The sequence below is a fragment of the Pleurodeles waltl genome, chromosome 7 (assembly GCF_031143425.1).
Source record: "Pleurodeles waltl isolate 20211129_DDA chromosome 7, aPleWal1.hap1.20221129, whole genome shotgun sequence".
NCBI lineage: Eukaryota > Metazoa > Chordata > Amphibia > Caudata > Salamandridae > Pleurodeles > Pleurodeles waltl.
Window position 1 is genome coordinate 634113726 of NC_090446.1, and position 25031 is coordinate 634138756.

Below are 25031 nucleotides of genomic sequence, written 5' to 3' on the forward strand. Positions count from 1 at the left end.
TAGGGGTTGACTCTGGCTTCTGTACTTGTGTTCCACCAGTCGGTGACCTGGATACACTGGTGTGGGGTCATTTGGCCAGGGCTGATGTGGGTGGCTGGGTGGTAGGGGTGTCAGTGTAGTCCTGGGTAGGGCTGTTGGAGGGTGACCGTCCAGGACTGTGTAACGGGCCACGGTATTCCTCACTGTCCACACTTCCCTCTCCAGTTTCCTGAGTGAGGCCTCTGTCTCCATGTGGGGCCCTGGCACTCCTTGGCCTTTCCGTTAGGGTGGCATGGCTGGTGGTGCCTGTGGGGGGGAATGGACATGTATCTTACATGTACTAAATCAGAGGAGGGTGCACAGCTCTGCTCTATTTTATGCAGTTTATTCCCCTGTTGGGGCATGCAGGGACCTATTGTGGGGTTGCCGTTGCACTTTGCAAGGGATGTGGAGGTGCCTTGTGTGTGGTGTTGTGCCATTGTGATTTCTTGCAGGGGTGGGTGGCTGTGCACAGGAGGAAGGATGTGGGCATGTTAGTGGGTTTGTGGGCATGCAGGGTGACTGGATGTAGTGTTTGTGGCTTGGGTGGGGTAGTGGTCCTGGTGGTAGTTGGAGTGGTGGGATGGTACATGCATTACAGGTGTGGCAGTTATGGGGTAATTGTAGATGGCTTACCCAAGTCCATTTCTTCACTGAGCCCAGTGAGGCCCTCAGGGTGCAGGATGGCCAGTACCTTTTGCTCCCAGTCAGTGTAGTTGGGGGTGTAGGTGGGGGTCCTCCCCCGGTCTGCTGTACTGCAATGTTGTGCCTGGATGCCAAGGAACTCACCTTCCAGTGCAGGTCATTCCATCTCTTGCGGATGTTGTCCCTCATGCGTGGATGTTTTCCCACTGTGTTGACCTTGTTCGCTTTTGTCTGCCATAACTCCATCTTCCTGGCGATGGGTGTGTGCTAGACCTGTGCCCCGAAGATTCGTGGCTCGACCTTCAGTATTTCATCCACCATTGTTCTTAGCTCCCTATCTGTGAAGCGTGGGTGCTTAGGGGGTGCCATGGTATGTGTTGTGGGTGGCGTGTTGTGTGGATATTGGTGAGGGTGCTGTTCTGTGGTTGGATGTGTGACTGATGTTGCGTTCAGTGTGTGCGTGTTGTATTGTCAGTCTCAGTTGTCCTATTGGTGATGTGAAGGATTATGGGGAGTGTCTGTGAGTGTTTATGGTGTTGTGGATGTGTGTCAGGTGGGTGGGTTTCAAACCTGCCAATGTGTGCAGTTCTTGCTGTTGGGTCTCATTGCTAGCCGTGTCGGTCTGTACCGCCAATGGTCGTTCGACATCCACTGTCCGCTGCGGTCATTTGTGCTTCATTATTTGGAGAGCGGGGATTTGTCTGCATGGAGGTGGCAGGGTGGGATGTGCAGCCTTTCTAACGACAAGGGCCCTGGCGGTGGCTGGAGGTAGCAGAATCTTTGGCAGTTTCTGTTTTTGGCATCATTATATGGCAGGTTTCTGTTCACCGCCAATGCCGGTCTTCTGTTCACCGTTGCCACGGCGGCCGACGGTGTTTACCTCCATGTTCATAATGAGGGCCTTAATTTTCAATATAAATCATGTTAGTTTTACCATACTCATTTTAGGAATTTTTGGTATGTTCAATGGTGATTTTACCCTGTAATAAATGCTGACCCTCGGGTAGAAGTTTATAAATCATGTGTCAGAGAAAATATTTTTCTCTCACAATTTTCTCATAGAGGTTATGGAAGGTGCTAAAGAAGCTTAACTGAGAGCATATTTTCTGTAAATTCACATTATCTTTCTTAACTATGTGAGACTAAAGTCTGACATACTGAGTAAAACATCTAGTTTTAACAACAGCAGTCTGTCAGTTGATTCCCCAGTGCTCTACTGCTGCCTCCCAGAGTGTTTTAAAGAACAACTAGAGAGCTAACAGTTTTACTTATAACAAAAGTGTGGCAGTTCTGAAGCCATGTTGATTGAATCAAATGGGTAAAACCTAAAAATTTGTATTTATGAAAGAACAAATTGGGTGGTTCATTGTGTCACGGAAATTTGGGTTAGGGCTGTAGCAAGCAAAATTAGTGCAGGATTTAAATGAGTTCTAAAATATCTTCCTCATCTATTTCTTTCAAAGATTCTGACATGCAGACTTAAAAATGCACATTCAACAACAGCAGCAGACTTCCAGTTAACTCCCTGGTGAACAACTGAAGATTTACCACAGTGTTTTAATGAGCAACTAGAGTGCTAACATTCTCAATTTATGAAAAAAAGTGTGGCACATCTGAACACCATCTTGATGGAATAAAATTGGAAAACTGAAAGCATTTTCTACTGAGAGTACTAAAGTAAATAAGGAAATGAGGGAGCTTCAAAACAAACATGTCTCCCAGCTGGCCACCAGAGAAAATAAGAGCCCAAATGTAGCCCAAATATAGGCTTGGGCAAAAACTTCACTCTGCTGGCGTAGTTTGCGGAACTCTGTCAGACTCCGCACTCCGCAACACAGCATAGTATTTTTCTGTTTCCTCCCCCGTTGGCACGCGCTTTCTGCCATTTTGGGCATGCAGGATGTGAGACGAAAGACTCCCGCTTTCTCGCAAGCATAAATTTGATTATTTACCCGTTCGCAAGAGTTAGTGCCACTCCAGTGACTTCCAGCGTGTCTTTTATGACATAGGCGAGCGCAAGTGAGCATGATTGACTGCTGCTGCAACCTGGCGAAGCTGAAGCAGGGAAAATATACAACTTAGAGTGAAAAATCTTTTCTCATTGACTATTCATGTTGATTTTGTTGTGCGAGGAGTACTTTTTTATTTATTTTTTCCAACAACAGGAAGTGCCCCAGAGACACTAACTTCCTGTTCTTGTCTAGAAAGCTCCTCCTACTGCTTTGTCCATCTCCTGGTCACTTTCACTTGGATTTCAAGCTGGAAGCATCACCTGTTCTGTCTCCTGGATATATCATTGGATTTAAGGATATTGTTGTATTTGAGATTTCACACGTAAGTTAAAAATCACTTGTGTAAGGGTGTTGTACAACTTGTTTGTTTGATAGGGAGCATGCAAAAGGATTTATCTGCACCTTTATTCATTTTTTAAATTTCTTTTGGTGGGTGGCTTGCATTTTGTGCCTAGTTATAGTTCTACTTGTATTTTTGTTTTACAAAGGAAAAATGTTTAATAGTTCATTACATTTGCTCCATGTTTTGTTTTGTAAATTTGCAATATTCATTAAATTGAATTTTAATGCTAAGTGGCGTAGCCTGCTAATGAAATAGGCCTTCCAGCTGCAGGCCCAGTACTAGCCATGGGTGCATGATGAAAAAACAACTGTTTGTGGTGTCTGTGAAACTGAAACACCATGGATGGCATTGGATTAAAAATAACAAAATGTTGTTTGGTGGTATTTCAACTTTCTTTCTGAAAACAGTGTATGGTGGGGTTATAGTATTTGATGCCTATGTATGATGTGTGTTGGTGTTGTAAAATGTTTTGCCCCTGGAATTACTAATACTGACTTAATTTTCTTTTTTACCAATGCCTTCTTAGTCTGGCCAGTGCATGAGGGTGTTTGCCACAGGCCACCATTTGTCTTTGTTCCCCATGCCATGTGGCCAGGGGCCCTTTTTGTATAATCAAAATTATAGCTCTATACCTATATGTGTTTTTTATTTTCTATTCATCCTGCTTGTTGTTTGATGTGGCTGGTGGCCATTTTGTTTAGGCAGCCAGTAGTCCTACATGTGTTCTTCTTTGTTGTGGTGGCCATGCCTCCTTGCTGGTTGTTGTTTGACCATGTGGCTGGTGGCCATATTGTGTAGGCAGCTGGTGTGCTTAGGCCTGCATCTATTCTTCTTTGTTGTGGTGGCCATGCCTCCATGCTGGTTGTTATTTGAACTGTAGCTGGCGGCCATATTGTGTAGGCTGCCAGTGTGCTTTAGGCCTGAATGTGTTCTTCTTTGTTGTGGAGGCCATGCCTCCTTGCTGGTTGTTGTTTGACCATGTGGCTGCCTGACATTTTGTATAAGCAGCCAGTGTGCTTTAGGCCTTCATGTGTTTTTCTTTGTTGCAGTGGCCATGCCTCCTTGCTGGTTGATGTTTGACCATGTGGCTGGATGCCATTTTGTGTAGGCAGCCAGTGTGCTTTAGGCCTGCATGTGTTCGTCTTTGCTGTGGCGGCCATGCCTCCATGCTGGTTGTTGTTTGATCATATGACTGGTGGCCATTTTGTGTAGGCAGACATTGTGCTTTAGGCCTAAATGTGTTCTTCTTTGCTGTGGTGGCCATGCCTCCTTGATGGTTGTTGTTTAACCACGTGGCTGGTGGCCATTTTGTGTGTTTATTAGGGCCTAGTAGGTCAATGCATATTACTAAATGTACTGTATCAGCAGTTTTTTTATGTTTTATTAGATACTTTGTTTTGCACGTTTCACCTCCACCACTCCTTGCCTCTCAAATGGTTCTGGTTTGTCATGCTAGTCCCCTTCCCCTGGTACATTAGCAATAGAAATCTATTTTTAAAATGTATCCTTTTCTTCTAGTTTTTTCACAACCTTTATTTATTTAAATTTATACTAGACTAATAAAAATAATAATACTTATTTTGTAAACTTTTTTTCTTGCTTTTCGATTTAAAAAAAATTTATATATATTTTTTATAAGCATACAGTTGCACTACATTAAATAACATTACATTATTCAAGGATTATTATTATTTCATTTGTCACCCGTACCTCCCTGAGTGCCACATGCCAACTTGATGCAGACAGATAAAGCTAACAGTTACATTCTGTATGTTGTAGTTGTTGTCCTTCCTTATCCTTCATGACTGTACATGATAATGAAAGTTAATGTCGATGTGTTGTTTTTATGAATGGATACACTGTAATTCATAATTATTATAAGTTTATTTAAGTAACCATTCTATGATATTGTTTGTTTCTACTACTAATGCAACTGCAACAACACTGCCACGTTTCACTGATCCTTCTTGCATGTTTGCTTTTAGCTGCATGAAAAGAAAGAGACATCACCCACAGTACTGTCAGACAGAAGGCCTGTGCTTGACGAGACACATGACCACACTCATTACCACACGGACATCTCTTCAGTTTGTGAAGCCAAGTGCTACTGCCAACTGACAGCTTCAAGATGGCCCCAAAGAAAGCTGCTACCAAAAAAGTGGCCAGTGATAAGAAGGAGCTTCCCACCAATGGTATGTCACCCCAACCTTTTTTGGGCAAAGATGTGTGCCTGCACCAACAGCCTCTAGGGAGCAAGCTGGGAACACCACTCCCACGCCAGCGGCCCCATTCTAAAGTAGGCCCAAGCCCATATCTGGCACAAAGGCAGCCTCTCTAATCACAGGAATGCCAATGAGCAGTGACATTGAATCAGACTTATCTCATTCTCAAAGTATTACCCAATCATTGCCGGAAACTCAGGCCAGTGAACAACAACCGCTGCAGCCAGCAATAGCAGTTCCACCGGAAGTAGGAGCACACCAGGTTGTTGAGCTTCATGCAGAGGAAGCCGAAGAAGCCCCTCTTTCACAAGATCTACTGTCTTTTAGATCTCCACCATCTTCTTCCTCAGACCCCCCTTCTGATGATCAAGACTCCACTCGGATGCCACTTCAGTCTGAAACATGCCAGGAGAGGCAAGGAGTGAAAAGTAATGTTCCTGAAGGCCTTAAATTCATGGTTGAAGAAGAGGAGGATGATAACTCTGACGATGAGCCAGTCATCATGGATGTAAGCCCAGCCCCAGTGCAGTCAAACATTACCCTATCTTCTCAACTTCTCCTGTGAGATTTGGCCCCAATACCACCACCTCCACCAGCTTCCATATTTACAAGGCCCCGGCTGCACCCTACATCCACACCCACCTCAGTAGAAGAAGACACTGCAGAGAGACTAACATCATCAAAACATCATCCACCTACAGCCACTTCTTCAGACATTGGCAGTGGCACCAGTATTAGAACGTTGACCCCCCGAGTTTGGGACTTCTTTACAGTTAGTGAAAAGGAGCCAAATATTGCCATTTGCTCCATTTTCCAAGCAAGTGTTAGTCGGGGTGAGCTTGGTACAAACTATGGAACTGGAGGCCAAACACCTCATTTGAGAAAACTCCACCCAATCTGTTGGGAGGCTCACTTTAGCAGCCAAAAGGAAAAGCCTAAAAGTGGTGTTAGTGAAGGTTTTGAAAGCAGGGAATCTGATCCGATCATGGTGGAAGGTGAAGGTGAAGAAGAGGGTGACATTTTTGTTACACAAATCAGCCCTATTCCGAGCAGTGCAGTAGTATCATCACCTTCATCAGCAGCATCGCAATGGCACAGGAAGACTGAGAGTCAGGTAGAAACAGCAAGGCAACAACCTACAGTGGCTGACCGCCTGAGATGCACATTAAGCCTACCACCACCTTCTAAGTCGCCTGCATCAGTGGCACCAGCAAAGAAAAACCTCCAGGCTACTATTACTGCCATGTTTAGGCAGGAGGAGCAGTACAAACTCAACAGCAAGTTTGTAGAACGGGAAGCTGGCTTAAATGTTAGCGTTGGACCTTCTCCCTTTTTCTTTTGTGGAAAGAGTGGATTTTCTAGAACTTCTGGCAGCTATCTGCCTTAAATGGAAGGTTCCCAGCCAGAACTATTTAGCCAGAGTTGCTGTTCCAGCGCTACATCATGATGTGCTGGAATTGGTTGAACAAGCTTTGCGGCAGAGTGCTGTCCAGACAATCCACATGACGACAGACATGGGGACCAGTTGCCAAGCAACTGATTCAATAGGCATCACATATATCTGCAGGTGTTGACACAGCTTACATTTTTAATGGTGCTCGGAAGCATGCAACAGTAGCTACGTTCGTCATGGAGGAATCCCATAGAGCTGCAAACATCTTGGATGACTGTAACAACAAACTCTTTGAATCATTGTGCCCCAGAGGGCTTAACATTGGATTTGTTGCCACAGACAATAGCAGTATTATAGTTAAGGCCATGTCAGATGGTGGCTATTTCAGGGTCCCATGTTTGGCACACTGCATAAGCTTCATTGTACTCGGGTTCTACCTCAAGAAAGAACTCCAAGTTACTAACTTACTGTCCACATGCAGAAGAATCAGAACTCACTTTAGCCATTCTTTTAAAGCCCACAATCTGTTGAGGATTATCCAGAGTGATAATAGAATGCCAGTTAAAGCCCTCATACAGGAGGTGCAAACACGGTGGAATTCTACTTATTACATGTTTCAACATCTGTTTGAGCAGGAAAGACTGATCAATGAATATGTCATGCAAAGAGAAGATGCAACTGTGAAAGGTGTGATCATTGAGATGGACCAATGGGGCCTGGTCAAATACCTGACAGAGATGCTGCTTCCGTTTGAAATTTTCACATAGGAAGTCAGCAATGAAGTCCGTACCATGGGCCAAGCTATCCCATTGGTGCATATGTTGCAGAAACAGCTTAAGGAGGTGTCTGAAATGTACACAGGTGTGGATGAAAAAACAGATGTGCAGGAGTTGGATGAGAGCTTAATCCTTCGTTTATCTAACCATACAATGCTTCAAAGATACATTGTGTCACCCAAACATTATATCTGTGTCACAATTCTTGACCCACTGTACAAACAATTACTAGCCACTTTCATTTCTTTTTCCGATTTGGATATTTCATTCCACAAGGCATAGATTGCTGAGCAAGCCAGAGATGTAGAAAAAGAACGGCTTGAAATTAGAGGTGCACTCATGGGCAGAAGTTCTGGGGTGCAGCATACAACTTCCATAGACCCTGGGCACAGTGTTTTTGGCTCACAGCAGCTAACATCAACAAAGGCAGCAACAACAGTAACTGGAGCAGCAGCCCCAAAATCTGCATTCAATTGGTTTCTAAAGGCAGGGCTTAAGTCCACTGCAGAGGAGAAGGAAAAAGAGCTTGAGCAAGGTGGAGCACCAATGAGTCTTGAGTGGATGGTGCAGGCCTAGCTAGATAACCCAACTGAGGACTATCTGGATCAAAACCCGTTGGTGTATTGGTATGGGAAAAGGCGCCAATGGACAGTGGTCAGCAGGCTGGTTTGCCCTGTAGCCAGTGTGACTTCTGAGTGTGTGTTCAGTGCGGCTGGTGCAGTTGTGACAGTAGAAGGACCAGTCTTTTGTCCCAAAAGGTCAAGAGATTGACCATGATCAAAATGAATCAGTGCTTTATACCACCAATTTATAGCATACCTGAAGTAAAACAGGAGGTGGATGATGGTGATGATTGGGTGGACTCAAGTCATGGCAGTGTTTTAGCTGACCAACTTCTGGGTGAACCACCTGAGTTTGAGGATGAACTCTACTTCCCTGACTAGACCTGGGGCACCATAGAGCTTTCTACTTTCTGCTATGAACTGCTTTTAGAAAAAGGTAGCTAATTGTGGGTCCCTTATTATTGGATATTGTTTGTTTCTGTCTAAATGGCTATAGACTAGTGTGTATTGAAAAAGCCCCCAAACCCTCCCAAAGTTTTAAGTTACAATGCCTGCCTCCATTCTGTGCCTATCCCTTCTTTTGTCCCCTAGCAGAACTGCCCCAGATATTTGATTTACAGCTTACTGGCCAATGTGTGTTTTGTTTCCTGAATTGAAGAGGATCAGCAATGTGACACTATGCTTGATTGGAACGGGTAAGTAATACTATATATGTGCCTATCAATGATTGATATGATGGATACTTGTTTCAGTGTTGGGAATTGCGATGGTTCGTGAGACTCATGTCTAGTGGTGTCAGTGGGTGTTTATATTGTTTAAACATATTATGCTGGCTTGTGTGTGTGTTGTGATAGATTTACAATGTTGGTGGCATAAAAATAATAATGGGTGATCATTTTTTTCCTATAGGGGATTTTTTTTCCCTTCCCCTTTGACACTTACCGAAATTAGTTTGCCGGCATTTTCATACCAGTTTGTTTTCTGGAGCTCTGCTTTCTTGATTACGTTGATCAAAGAAGACCCGACCAGTCCATTTAGCTAACAAGCAAAATTCTAGTTCAGAGAAAAAAACTTCAATGTTTCTCTTGTTGTTAAACAGTTACAGGTAGCTCTATCACAACTGAGTTGTAAGACTGTGAATCTCGGGAGCAGTTGATATGGAGTTGGACATAATAATCTTTAATCAGGGTATGGAGGGTGATGACCGGAATCAGAGCATGATTTGAGAACTCAAACAACTGCCAAACGAAAGAAGTTATCAACTTCATAGAAATCAACATGGGTGATATGAGGATAAGTCTAGGAGGCCTCCTCTAAACTGTGGACTGTGGACTGGTGGTGAGAGGTGCATCAGTTACTTAATTTGTGAAAGGCAATACTGCTGTGTGTGACTGATGGCTGGCTATATGGTTGGGGGGCCCTGTTGTAGAAAACTGGAGGAGATTGACATATGATGGATGATAATTTCACATGATTCAGTGCTCTAGGCTAAATGTTATGATGAGCATTATGGTTGCGAGTTTGTTCATCCCGTTACATGCTTACACTTGTCTGTGATTGTTGGTGGATGATTGCAAAGGTCTTTGCTCTGCCACCTCTGAGTCTTCTTCGCACACTACTCCTCAAGAAGCTTTCCTTCAGTCCCATCCTTCCTCATGCTACAATATCATGATAATCATTTTTGTTTTACAATCCACAGGTCTTCTCTTCTCCTGCACCATAACCCTTGTGGTTACGTTATCGGATCGCTTCAGTCAGACACCCCAAAAAAATTGACTGACAATCCAAGAAGATTGCAGATGCACCATCCAATTTTGCAAAGGTAGCTGACTGAACATTTTTAGATAAAAGTTAGAAATGGAATTCTGGTTGGCAATCAGTTTGCACTCTGTCCAAGCAGGGACCCTCACTCTAGTCAGGGTAAAGGAGAAACACACCTAGTTAATCTCCGCTCACCCCCTTGGCAACTTGGCACGAGCAGAAAGGCTTAACCCAGAAGCAATGTTTAAAGTATTTCTAGCAACACACACAGTAAAACAGTGAAAACACTAAACAATGGACACCACACCAGTTTAGAAAAATAGGTAATATTTATCTTATTCAAACAAGACCAAAACAACAAGAATCCGACATACAGAAGTCAAGATATGAATGTTCAAAAGAATAAGAGTCTTATTCCATAGAAAACAATGGAAGCGTTGTTGTTACACAAAGTACCTGTATGGTGTCAAAAATAAAGCAGTCAGGTGAGCGTGTGACGGAAAAGTCAGCGATGCGTCGATTCCTTACTCGCAAGTGAGGCCGTGTGTCTTTTTTTCTCCGGTTGGGTGGGCGATGCATCCATTTTTCTCCCTCGCAAGTGAGCGATGCATCGATTTCCGGATGGGCACCTTGGATCCAGGCAGGCTTTGCATCGATTTTTCATGCCCAGCAATGTTGCGTTCGAAATACGGTCTCACGGTGGCAGGAAATTGCGCTGCACGGGGTTTGCGTCGTTATCAGTATCCGCAAGCGGGTGTTGCACGACGTTTTTCCAGCCACGATGCAACGATCTTCCAACCATAATGCAGGTTAAAGCGTCTATTTCAGTCGCGAAGCCGACTGCACATCCTTTATCTGCCGTGTTGCAGATGGTGCATCGAAAATTTCCCCGCACAGCAGTTTTTGCATGGATTTCTGTTCTTTTCCATCAGCTTCACCTTTCAAGGGCCCAGGGACTAGATGGGGCAAGCTCAGTTCATGCCCTTGGAGATTCTTCTCAAGCAGGAATGCACAACAAAGTCCAGTCTTTGTCCCCTTTCACAGGCAGAAGCAGCAACTGCAGGATAGCCCAACAAAGCACAGTCACGGGCAGGGGCAGCACTTCCCCTCAGCTCTTCAGCTCTTCTTCTTGGCAGAGGTTCCTCTTGGATCCTTCAAGAGATCTAAAAGTCTGAGGTTTTGGTACTACTACCTATACCCCTTTCTGCCTTTGAAGTTGGCAGACTTCACAGGGATGTCTCTGTTGTTCACAAGATCCTGCGTTGCCCAGGCCAGGCTCCAGACTCACACCAGGGGGTTGGAGTCTGCATTGTGTGAGGGCAGTCACTGCCCATTCAGGGCTGCAGGATATGAAGGCTACTCCCAAGCTCCCTTTGTCTCACTGTCTAGAAGGGATACACACACAGCCCAACTGTCAGTCTGAACCAGACAGGGAATCCACAAACAGGCAGAGTAACCGAATGACTTAAGCAGGAAAATGCCCACTTTCTAAAAGTGGCATTTTCAAGCTGACAATTTAACGACCAACTTACCCAAAAGATGTATTTTTAAATTGTGAGTTCAGAGACATCAAACTCCATATTTCTATCTGCTCCCAAAGGGAATCTGTACTTTAATGATATTTAAAGGCAGCCCCATGTTAACCTATGCGAGAGATAGGCTTTGCAACAGTGAAAGCTGAGTTTAGCAGCATTTCACTGTTAGGACATGTAAAACACACTAATACATGTCCCACCTTTAACATACACTGCACCCTGCCCATTGGCTAACTAGGGCCTACCTTAGGGGTGCTTTACATGTATAAAAAGGGAAGATTTGGGTGTGGCAAGTGGGTGCATTTGCCAGGTCAAATTGGCAGTTTAAAACTGCACACACAGACACTGCAGTGGCAGGTCTGAGCCATGTTTATAGGGCTATTCATGTGGGTGGCATAACCAGTGCTTCAGTCCCACTAGTAGCATTTGATTTACAGGCCCCAGAGACCTCTAGTGCACTTTACTAGGGACTTATTAGTAAATCAAATATGCCAATCAGGAATACGCCAATTACAAATACATTTTACACAGGAGTACTTGCACTTTAGCACTGGTCAGCAGTGGTAAAGTGCCCAGAGTACCAAAAACAGCAAACAATATATACAACCTGGGTCTCACTGGGGCTGACATAATGTAAAGTTATCTGTGACATATATAGTCATGTTTTTCTATTCCTCCCACAACAGGCTGCTGATCATTTCCCAGATGAATATTGTGTTTGTCTTTTTGTCACACCTTTCCCAAAATCCCTTTCCCATCCATTCATCAAACCCCTAACCCTCTTCCCCCCGGGCTGTGTGATTGATTGAGGTGTTACTTAATAATATACCCCACTGATTCATCACACACTTGGTGGGGCGGATGTGGTAGAAACAACCTCACATCAGTGCACAGGATCTTCATTTGAGTTCACCTAGGTGGAGTGGGACCTCGCTTCCAATGCCTTCACTGTGCGATAGCATCCTACTACTACACCACCATGTTAACTTGAGAAACCATGCAACCCTCGCTTCATCCATTCAGGTAAAAGAATTATGGAGCTCTGTTGTACCTTTAGTTTAGGCAATATAATTGGCTATAGCAAATCTCTCTATCCAATTCCTGTGGGTCACATTTTCCAGAACGCACTGCAGAGACTTGAAGAGTATTAGGACAAGGTTACCTAACTGCATAAATAATTGTTATACACTATCAGCAGATTTGTAAAACATGCTGCTCTAAAAGTAATAGGCTATCAGTAGATCTTGAAAACACGCTGGGTAAAGGCAGCAGTGCAAAGTAAAACACACCCAAAAAAACAATTTTAGGCATAAAGAACTGTAAAGAACTATTTATTTTATCCCATCCCTAACAAAAATATTAAATACCCACCCCTTCCACCCACAACTGGCCCACCTCTATCCCCAAACAAATGTCCCTTTCCCCAGCCAATGTTCCAAACAAAATATGTCCATTTGTCCATGTTGACATAGAGAATTAAAAAAGTCCTACAAAAACCCATTCCCTCCTTCTAACCCACAACACGTCCTACTCACCAAAATAAAAGATTGAGAAAGGGGCAGAGGAGGGCATTAAAGGCAAGTCAGGATTATTCTGAGGAGCCCCTCCACACATGCCTGGTGGGCCTCTAACTGCGCCAGCCTCCGAAGGATGGGGCGTTGGAAAACAGTCTCTGAGGGGGGTGGCAGTGATGATATGACAGTGGGTGGCTGCCCTGTGACACAGGTGTTGCTGGGCTGGAGGTGCTAGGGCCTAGCTGGGACCCTAAATACTGGCAGCAACTGCGGCTGCCTCGTCGTCCTCTTCTTCAAGGATCACCAGCCACCGGTACTCGGCCCGTCTGGAATCCAGCTTCGTCCACCGCAGCCAGGTTGCTATTTCCTGCCTTGATGGTGGGCCAGAAGAAATAGCTATATCAAGAATGAAAAAAGAGAAATGGTAAACAATGCTTTGAGCAAAACACTTTAAAATCATGTAGTGTAGTGGCACAGAAGCAGTACATTTGGTGGTAACCTGAGGACATTCAATTTTAAGGTGATAACTGTCAGAGCCATAATATGCACTATGGAGTACAAGTATTCTTCTTTCTCCTGTTGTGCTAAATTAATTTAGCACAACAGGCGCTCTAGTCGTATTCGTTACTGTCTGCAGCTGGAGCAGCTGTACTAGAAAATGATTTTATTGCAATGGCCCTGTTCTTCTTTGTACCTGGACTACAAGGCCAATGAATACTAAGATTGAAACATGCCACATAGTATAATATAATCAATCATACAGACATCCTGCCTGCCATAAGTAGGCGGTGGGAAAAACGATGCACTGCAGAACAGTGAAAGGATTAAGGAATGAGATATAGATTGTATTTGATGCATTCGCATCGTCACAGACAATCCCATTCAGGAAAATCAAGGCACTTGAACACTTTACTTACGGAACACTTTACTTACTGTCCTCATGCCCCTCCTCTACCACACTTTGTAATAACTATTTTTTCCAAAATAATACATTTGCTTTGTAGTAAGGAGGGGAATCTCCCTAATTGCAGGGTAAGGTAGAAGGGACTAGGGTAGGTAGGTAGAGTACACACTTTACAGATCAATCAATTCCTCATCAACATCATCGAGTGCCTAAGGTTTGGCTAGTAGTGTGACTCACTGCGGTTGGCAAATATTGAAAGGGAAACATTAGAACAGAAGTAAATCCAATATGGAAGCCATAATGAAATATATGTATCACTTTGCTTGAAAAATGTGCTGCAAGCAAAAATTGTATTTTTAAAATAATTCAGAGGTCTGCGACAGAACTTATGAAACATTAGAGGAGTGAAGTAATAGGAAATGACTGACACAGTGGGCACTGGGAGGAAAGGGAAACACACCTTGTTTTTACATTGCCATGCATTGAAATGTTTTTGACACATTAACTTAACTTAAGCTTACAGACGCACATTGCACAGCCAACTTTGCAGTGCCGATTCTGCCGAATTGAACCATGCAGCTGTTTGGACATCATCTGCACTGGTGAAAGGCCATAGCGAGGGAGGGAGGCGATAGTAAATGAATGCTGGGTTACATATTATCTGCCTCGCTTGAAAAATACAATGAGTCAAGTGAATATTCTTAAGTACCATCCAAACTTTTGCATCAAACCTTTGATTAAAAAAACATTCTAAGCAAGTAAAGTAGGTGAGAACACGTCTATCCACAAGAGCTCCTTAGTTTCTTCATTCCAAGCATTTAACTATTCATCATTGCAAAAGTGTTCTTCTAGTACTCCTATTCTTCATCCTTGGCTTTGATACACATCATTTAAGCTTTATATTCTCTCATCTACTCCGTCACCATTTAATACCATCCAAATTCCAAACCTGGATCTCTACTAACCTTTCACCATCATTCATTTACCAAATAACCACCCATGCATCCTTTCACCCATTCACCCATCCAAGAGATCTAACCCACTGAGGAGTCTGTTCATCCATCCAGGCACAGAATCCTTTGCCCCATACCTTTCACACACCTGGGCTGGCATCCTTCACCCATATACCCTTTCATTCACCCTTCATTTTATCATCCTTTTCATTGCCCACCTATATGATTATTATTTTGCACCCTTTCATCCACACACACCTCATTTGACTCATATTATATTTCACCCATCCATTCTATTTCATCCTTCTTTCAATTTTCCAAAACACATCATAGCTCAAGTTAATTTTATAAACCTTAGTCAGGTGAGGTGCAGATAGAAGAGGCCAATACTTGCTTAACTCCCACTGCATCTGCAAAAGCACAGTGTTGATGAGTGAGTCAATACCACTAGTACACCCTTGTAGTGACTATGGGCCAGATGTATCAAACTTTTTTGCATTTGCAAACGGTGTGAATCGAAAAATTCGGCCGTTTGTGAATGCAAAAATGCCTTTCACAATCTATGAAAGGCATTCGCTGTGCAATTTTAAGGAATCGCAAATACAGCGATTCCTTAAAATTGCAACCCCATTTAGAGAATCCCAAATTGTGATTCTCTAAATAGGAAATCACAAATAAGGAATGCCTATTTGCGATTTCCAAAGCACATGTATCAAGCATTTCCTAAATGCGAATTGGGCATTTAGGAAATACAATTACCATAAATTCAAGTTTGGTGGTAAGCATGTGTAATTTTAAAAAATGCATTATAAATGCATTTTTAAAAATGACATGTAGAGTGCTTCACATGTCCGCAAATATTTTTTAGGGGTGCATGAGAGGGGGCCTTAGGCCCCCAGCACCCTGGGGTTTGCATTACCTAATTTGCGAATTCCAAACTGGAATTCGCAAATTTGGAAATGCAGAACCGTTCGCACCTTTGGGCCTACAGGGTTAAATTTAGTCGCATTCTCTATTTGCGATTCGATAATAGCGATTGCGAATTTTAAGAAATCGCTATTACCGAATCGCAAAATTCATCCATCCCATTTTGCATTTCTTAAATAGCGATTTCTTAAAATTCAGTATTTAAGAAATGCAAACCAGATCTTTGATACATATGGCCCTATATTACTAATTGTCAGTAAGCAAGCAATAGGACTTACCACTGCCTGCCACTGCCACGGCAGAGACTTGCCCCTCATCCGCTCCTACAGCTGCATCTGCGCTGGTGCTGCTTCCCCAGCACTGGTGGTCGGTGTGGCTAGAAAAAAACATAACACAATTTAGACACCACATACGCCTCTCTTGTTTTTTTTGTAATAGAAAAATACAACCGCAATACATCACTATATTTCAGTTACAGATTCTCTTCTATCAAAATATCAGGAGAGCATTTTGTTGGTTGGAAACTTTTCATAAGCCATGCAGTCAAGTAAAAACAATTGGTAATAGAGGGGCAGAACTATCTATTGATGAATCTGAGTTTTTCCAGAGAAATAAAAGGGTGCAAGAATTGGTCAATGAAGAACATGTGGGCCCTAATTTTGTGATTGTAGGTAAAAAACGCTTAATGCCGCGGTGACGGCCGCCAAAATACAGTCAACGCGGCTACTATCCGTCTGTCATATTAAGATCACTGCCAGACCTCCACCACAAGAGGGGCAGAAATCCGGCAGTGATCATAATGGTGGACGGTGGTAAGCTGGCGCTGCTACCACCAGCACCACCCTGCCAGTTGAACGCCGTAGCAGTCCCCCTTCCCGTTCCCTGTCGGAAGACCACCTACAACAAGGTAAGTCAGGCTTCCGACAGGGGAGGAGTGTGGGGGGTGTTGTGTGTGAGTGTGTCTGGTTGTGTGCATGAATGTGTGAGTGTGTGCGTGAATGCGTCTGTGTGTTGTGTTGTTTGCATGGTTGTATGCATGTAAGTGATTGTGTAAGAATGTGTGTGAGCATGTCTGGAAGTATGCATGTATGAATGTGTGTATGCCAGTGTGAGTGATTGGGTGTATGCGTGGTACGCGTCTGCAGGTGTGTGTGTGTATGGGGTTGGGAGAGTGTGAGGATCGAGGGGGTGTGGGGGAGTGTGACGATCAGAGGGGGAGGGGAGAGTGAGAGGATCGGAAGGGGCAGGTAGTGTCAGCTGTGTTTTGGGGGTGGGGGAGCCAACAACCAGTGACAGGGAGGGAATTCCCTGTCACCGGTAGGGCCTACCACCATAGTTTTCATGGCATTGCTAAAGCCACGAAAACCATTGTGGTGGGCAGGCTCAAAATGCCGCCGGCTGTACTATGCTGGCCAACGGGCTGGAGATTGACATCTCCGGTCCAGCGGCTGCTACCGCCATGGTGGTATGAGTGGAGAAGTGGCGGGTCGGCTGCAGCCAAACTGCCATTCTCATAATGTGGCGGTATTACCTCCAGCCTGTTGGCAGTACTACTGCCACATTATCACTCATCACCGGGGTTATAATGACCCCCATGGTCTTGGCTAGCTAATGCAATAGGCCAATCTCCTCATACTTCCAGCCATGGTGCACGGTCATCAACTGCTAGTATTCTAATAATACATACACAACATTGGAGGGTACAATTACATGACTAAGTTCAAAGACACCTTTTTTTTTAATGAATGAGCTGGAGCCTGACGCAGGAAAAAGAAAGCCTTCTCTCGAAACATGTGTAGAATAACTTACATGGGCACACAATCTTCAGTGCATGTGTTCTCTGAGCCTTACTATCACTTCACAAGATAAGATACATAAGGGGAGAGGGAAAGATCACTGATAAAGCAGAAGAAAATAAGCTACAGACAGATTAGTACAGCCAGACAGTTTGGCGTAAAGAAACTTGAAGTATATAATATAAGTAAATATGCTAATGCAGGGATAAGAAGAATTTACAAAACAGATAAATCAAAGTGAAGTTGAAAAAAAAATAGGAGACAAGCACAGTAAAAAGTTAGAAAATAATTGTAAGTGTAGAGCCGTAAACGTTATGGAAATATATATTAACATTAACAACAACAGGAGGAATTAGTGGGGCCAGCAGAGCCATCTGCCTCAGCACTTGTGAAGGGGCCACCTTCAGCTGCCTCACTTGCCTCATCACCACCAGCCCTCTTCCTGCCCCTGGATGTTGGATGATGTAATAAAAAAATTAAAAAGATTAATGGTACTGTTAATGAATAATCTCTCCAAGAATATTCTTTTTTTAAAGGAAAAGGCAAACACAGTAACATGTCTTGGTTCAAAGCGCCTGTATAATGATAATACAAGTATCATGCACCATCCTATTCCAAATGTCCTAACCCTATTACAAATTTCCTAAACAACATTTTAGAATTACTAATAAATTGCAATTAATGATTTCCATAGTTCCCATCCCATTCTCAATTTCTCAATGCATATATTGGATGCATGCAAAACTACTACACAACGACTGCATTATTTCTTAATCAGCCCAAGCAAGCGCCAAAAACAAGTACAATTTGGTAGCGCCGAGCACCTGTATGGATGACGATCACATAATATTATATTTGTAACATAAGTTAACTTACCTGTCTGTGCTTGCTATTTTGGAAGGGAACTATTAGCATAGAACACAACTAATAATTAAATATTACTTACCAAGCCCTGCAGCCTCAATGCCTAGCAGGTCAAGCACATCCATCTCCCGATCTAGGATGTCGGCCCATCAGTGCGTCAGCTGTTGCTGGGTGTGCCGGACCCCAGAGCTGTGGCGCACAGCCTGGTGCACCCTCTCCCAGCTTGCTGGCTCTCCTGGAGGCTGTACCCAGACCCTGGTCTGCTGTCTGCTGCCAAGGTGGAGGAGAAGTGGCGCTGCACATAGAACACAAAGGCAGTCACCTCCACTTTGGAAAATATGGCACGGGCTACACCACTTGACGTCGCTGCCACCCGCAAGGAAGGTGGCTGACCCGTGTTGTTGGGGGCCTGGCACTTGGGGGGGGGAGAGATAAGGAAGGATTAGGAAAAAGGAAGGGAAAAAAAGTAAAGCAAAAAAAATTCTAATTAAAAACGTTGCAAAAAACACAAACAAAATTAAGAGAAAAGTTAAAATATAAAAAAGAAAGAGAAAAGGTAATATGATAAAAAAACTAGGGGCCAGATGTATCATGAAATGGCCTTGCGAATCGCAAATAGCGATTTTTAGGAAATCGCTAATTCCGAATCGCATTAGACCATGTGTCACCATTTCTTAAAATTCGCTATTTGTGGTTTGTGAGGCCTAAATACCGAATCGCAATTTGCTTTCTCGCAGATTGTGATTCGGTAATGGAGAATCGCAAATTGAGAGAACGCATACCTGGAGGAGCCTGATGACATCACAAGCAGGAAGTGAGTCATCCCAGGCAGTTTGCAGGTGCCACACCCAAACTAGCACTCAGAGAGAGTCAGCCCAGCCACAGTGTGCAAGTCTCTGAAGAAGGCAGCACTGCAGAACCACCATGGACACCTCTGCACAGGGAACGGAGAAGGGAGAAAGGAAGTGCAAACTAAAGATTAGTGAGCAAGAGCTGGAGGTGCTCACAGAGGAGGTGGTCTGGTCAGGAGCCATGACCGTTTGTTCGGCAGAAACTCACTCCAGGTGCCTGAGAGTGAAAAGCGCAGACTCTGAGCAGATATCCAGACCAAAATCTGCGCTGTTGGAGTAGCGCGGCGCTCTGTGGAGGAAATAAAGAAGAGGTGGTAAGACCTGCAGTCCCATGCCAAGGAGAGGGTGGCAAGACGACTGCAGGAGGCCAGGAGCACAGGAGGTGGACCACCAACTGAAAAACCCTCCACCCCGATGGAAGACCTAGTAGAGTCCACACTCCTCCCAGAAGCAGTCAGTGGGGTCACTGACATTGACACATCCGGCACACCAAGTACAAGTAAAGGTAAGTGCAATATTGAAATTTAACTTCATATGTGTATGCACAAAAGCCACTTAGGAATTAGCAAGTAGGGCAAAGCAGTGTGAGAAGTAGTTTATTCCACATCTTAGAAGCAGCACAACAATGCCTTATGGGAGTGGTAGTCCCCAACCCAGAGCTGAAAGTAGCACATACAATGTAATAGGCAGAGCGACACACAGAAGACCACAACACCCACAACATTGTGATGAGAAGTAACTGTATGTTTAGTACCATTGTGTGACCTTTATTGATACATACATAACTGACATGCTGCATATTGTCATTGCAGGTGGCCCAGGCCCAGCAGCTACAGCATGTGCCATTGCAGGGGAAACAGACACCCAACCTGCTTCTGACTCCAATACCAGCGAGTCACAGAACATAGCGCCCATCTGATGCAGGCCTAGGGCACTGCCACTACCAGAACTGAGCCAGGACTCTGATGAGCAGCAGGATGACTCACACACACCTTCCCCAAGTGTGAGATGCACTCAGATGCAGGAGCCCAGTCACAGCATAGCACAACACCCCACAGGATGCCTACATTTGCAGGTGCACATGCTTTTAAGGTAGGTGAGGGACCATCAGTGTTTGGTGGCCTGGAATCGGCTATGTTAAAGCAGCAGTGCCTGCAAAACAAAAAAATCTCTGTGTTACAAAGGCAGATGTAGGCACACAATACAAACATGGGGGGTCTGCATCGCCAGCTGGAGTGTCTCAATGCCAACATCAAACAGCTGCATGAGGGACAGATCCAAGCATCGGAGGATACGAGGGAGCTGATTAGTGCAGTGAGGGAACTGTGTCTGGAGCTGCGCCACGACAGAGTAAGCCACCGCAGGCAGGAGAGATGTTTCATGGGTATGTTTGCCAGTTTTTGTCGCTCTGTCAATAGGCTGGCAAATTCAACAGCCCTCATATTGCGGCGTGCTGTGGCCGCACAGGTAGAGGCAGAGCACAGCAGTAGGGATGTGGCACAAGGACTGGTGCAGTTCACAAATGTGATAGACAATATCATGGGTAACCTGTCAGCCACACCAAGTGAACTGGGACTGGGGGACACGGAGGACACATCGAGCCTCAGCAGCTTAGCTGGGCCCACAACGGATGCCAGACGTCGCAGTGCCAGGCACAGCACTGTCACTGAGGCAGAAAATAGAGGTGCCAGTGAGGCAACTGCGCACTCGAGTGGCTTGCGTGGCCAGAGGAAATGAGTGTATTGGCCACAGGGGACTGTACATTTTTGTGCCATAAGAAACTATGAAGGAATAGTGAATATCTGTTAACTGCTTTTGTTTATTGTTTCAATTACTTTTGTTGCTACTAGTGGAACTGATATTACGTAACATTAAGGTAATACATGTACTTACTACAAGTACAATTGTCAGTGGATTTGTGTTGTTCATACTTACATCTGAAATGGTTGTGCATGATGTCAGCACGCCTTTGCCTGCCCTCTGCTGCACTGGTCCGGTCTGCTGGCTGTAGGGGTGGTATGGGATCATCATCCTCATCAGATTCAGAATCACATATTTCCACAGGTATGCCCCTGGTGGTAGCTATATTGTGCAAGATTGCACAAGCAGCCTCTATTCTACATGTTGTCTCTGGGCTGTACTGTGGTGCCCCTCCACATTTGTGGAGGCACCGGAAGCGACTCTTCAGCATCCCAAAGGTGCGTTCCACCACGTTGCGGGTTGCCCTGTGTGCTGCATTGTATCTCCGTTCAGCAGGTGTTGTAGGATTTAGGTAGGGTGTCATCATGTAGGTGCACACTGCGTAGGCACTGTCTCCTGGAAGGAACAGAGGATATAATGAGTAACTGAGCAATCTGACCTCAGCACGCCATCAATGCACCAGTGTACAGAGTAGATATCCTTCACCAAACTCCCCAGCTAGCAGTCTTGTGTTAATGCCACTGTGGCGAAAGATGTATGAATCATGTGTGCTCCCTGGGTACCTGGCCACGACATCAGTTATGATATAGGAGGCATTGCATATCACCTGGATATTCATGGAATGTTGGTATTTACGGTTGCAGTACACATACACTGTGGCTGATGGTGGACAGATTGCTACATGTGTCCCATTTATGGCACCTAGGACATGGGGGAACTGTACTATCTGGTAGAAATCTATTTTTGTCTGCTGTATTTCCTGTGGGGGAATCTGATGTACTGGTGCATTCTGCTCAGCATAGCGTTGATAAATGCATTGAAAATCTAGATAGGGTTCTCTGTGAGACCCCTCCAGCTGCTGCTATGACCCCTTGATAGCTCCCTGAGGCGAGTAGGGGGAGGGAGCATAACACCTGCACATGGGTGGGGATGCTATGAGTCCTATGTGTTGTGTGCTGCAATATGGGTTGTAGCTCAGCTATCAGGTCAAGTATCATGGCTGAGCTCAACCTGTACTTCTCAAATATTTCCTCCTCAGTTTGCTCAAAAAGTATAATGCGCACTCTGAAAGTGGCTCCTGTCTCCTCAAACCTGCCAAGATCCTCATTCTCCTCGCCATGACGTAGAGTGAAGCCATTGTGGAAAAGAGTCTGAGGCATTCTGGACCTCTTTATATAAGTTGCACCTGGTTACCACCTGGTTTCATTTTGTGGTATTTTGCATGTGCAAAATGCCATTCTGCGAAAAATCGCTATTTGCAATTTTTTGATGCATCGAATTGCGACTTGGTTTTGCAAGTCGCCTTTTGCGTCTCGCAATTTCCTACTTGAAATACCGAATCGCTAATTGCAATTCGGTATTTCATGTCGCAAATTGCGAGACGCAAGATGCGACTCGCAAAACCATGTCACAACGCTAAAAATCTCAATTTTTGCGATTTCTTATTTTTGGTCTGCGAATGCCTTTCATGCAACGCACAACAAAGAATGGATTACTAGTTCCCTATGGGAGAGGGACCAAAACAATTAGGCCCTCATTCTGATTCTGGCGGGCGGCGGAGGCCGCCCGCCAGAATTCAGCCCTCCATAATACCGCTCCGCGGTCAAAAGACCGCGGAGGGTATTATGAGTTTTTCCCTGGGCTGGCGGGCGGTCTCCAAAAGACTGCCCGCCAGCCCAGGGAAAAACTCCCTTCCCACGAGGATGCCAGCTCGTAATCGTTGCACCCGTCGCGTATTTCACTGTCTGCAAGGCAGACAGTGAAATACATTTTGGGGCCCTCTTACGGGGGCCCCGCGACTCCCCCTCCCGCCATCCGGTTCCCGGCGGGAGAACCGCCAGGAACTGGATGGCGGGAGGGGGAGTCGGAATCCCCAAGCCGGCGCAGCAAGCTGCGCCGGCTTGGAAGATTCCTTGGGGGCAGCGGGAAACCGGCGGGAGACCGCCGGTTTCCCTTCTCTGACCGCGGCTAAGCCGCCGCGGTCAGAATGCCCCGCGGGGCACCGCCGGCCTGTCGGCGGTGCCTCCCCGTCCAGCGGCCCTGGCGGTTACAAACCGCCAGGGTCGTAATGAGGGCCTTAGTCAGTTCTTAACATGTAATACCCCCTATGTAGTCTATGTCCTGGAATGTCCTAGCAATAAGAAAGATGTGGGAAATACAAAACATCCGGTGAAGAAAAGAATTCTAGAACACGTGTGAGCCATAGATAAAGGAGTTTGCCACTATCCTATGGCCAGGCACTTTGAAGAAAGATACTACAAAGAAAGGACAATGGGGCAATAGACAACTAAGATTCAGACAGAAAGAATCACATTATATAATTGATCTCGAAACCAAAATGCTGGGTGGGTAGAATACTGAAGAATTGAAAATTAATTTAATAGAGAGCTAATGTTTCCAGTATGTTAAATTTGGCCCTACAACTAATTTGTGATTAACTGTGTGTTATAAGTTATGGTGTTGTAAGATAATTGCATATTAATTTTTCATAGGATTGTTCTTTTACCCCCTCTCTTTTTGTTTCTGCAAAAGGAAAGGAAGACATGTTCTACTGAGATGTGATGCTGCCCCCCAGGAGCCTTCCACTACCCTTTTCAACTTCACCATCATGAATACTGGTTGTCAGTGTTATGCTTTCCTTAGCTTATGACCGAGCTGACATAACTTCTCTGGAATGCACTTCTTAGCTTAAAGAAGACATTTATAATTATTACTTCACCATGAGGTTCCTGAAAGATGAGATTAGTAGGTTGGAAGCACACGTTTAAAAGTAGTCGCAGCAATGAATGCTAAATATATCAAAGTACTTCTCAATTTCAATGTACACAGCAAATACATGTGATTATATTATTATAGCAAAACTTCAAAGCAAAGAATAAAAGTCAAAATTTCATCACCGTAGGGCCTATCACTGCTCGTCATCCTTCTGATGCCTGCGAGTTGATGACTCCTGTTCAACTGTGAGAAGGAGATTTTCCACCCAAACGGGAGGCCAGGCAGCTGATGTCCGCTCCTGACTGAAGTCCGGGAGAATCTCCCCTTGCTGCTGCCCAGGGACACTGTTAAAAGAGCCTGGCCCCTTCCTCTCAGACTCGGGAAATAAAACAAGCCATTGGAGTTTGGCCAGATCTCCTAAGCCTCTCCTCTTCCCAAGGCTGAGCAGAAAGGAAAACACCAAGGGGGTCATTCCAAGTCTGGCGGGCGGCGGAGGCCGCCCGCCAGACTTCCCCCCTCCGAAAGACCACGGAGGGTATTCTAAGTTTTTCCCTGGGCTGGCGGGCGGTCGCCAAAAGACCGCCCGCCAGCCCAGGGAAAAACTCCCTTCCCACGAGGATGCCGGCTCGTAATCGAGCCGGCGGAGTGGGAAGGTGCGACGGGTGCTGTTGCACCCGTCGCGTATTTCACTGTCTGCCAAGCCGACAGTGAAATACTTGTAGGGGCCCTCTTTTATAGTATAATATATATAAAAAAATACATGAACATTATAAATTCAGATGTTTTAGCTAGAACTTAAAGTCATAATTTATGCCCTGACCAAATCTTACTATAACTCGTAGATTTCTGTACACTGTACTGTAAGCTTGCAAGGCATTCTTTATTAACTAGAACTCACCCCTCTACCATGCACACTCTTCTTATAAATTAAGTAATTTCAGATGCTGTGAGTGTTGGTATGAATGCTATGACTAATATGAAAAGGTATAAGCTTTGCATGGAGAAGGGACACATTATTGTTAATGTTGTCTTACTACAAGTTTTCAACACTGTGTATGGAGGTCTTCATGTTATAGTAAGTTTTGACCGGGGTGAAAAATATAACTTCAAGTCATTACCATAACTTTGAATGTCTAATGTTTGTGTAGTTTAAGATTGTTTTGTATTAAAATAATAAATTCAGTTTTTCTAACTATAATAAACCTTTCACCTTTTTTTCATAGAATTTCAATGTTTTTTTTTTTTTTTAAATGTTTTTGAAATCGTAGCGGGGAGTGGAATTGAGTAGAGTGTCATTGAGTCTCGAAGAGTACAGTGGA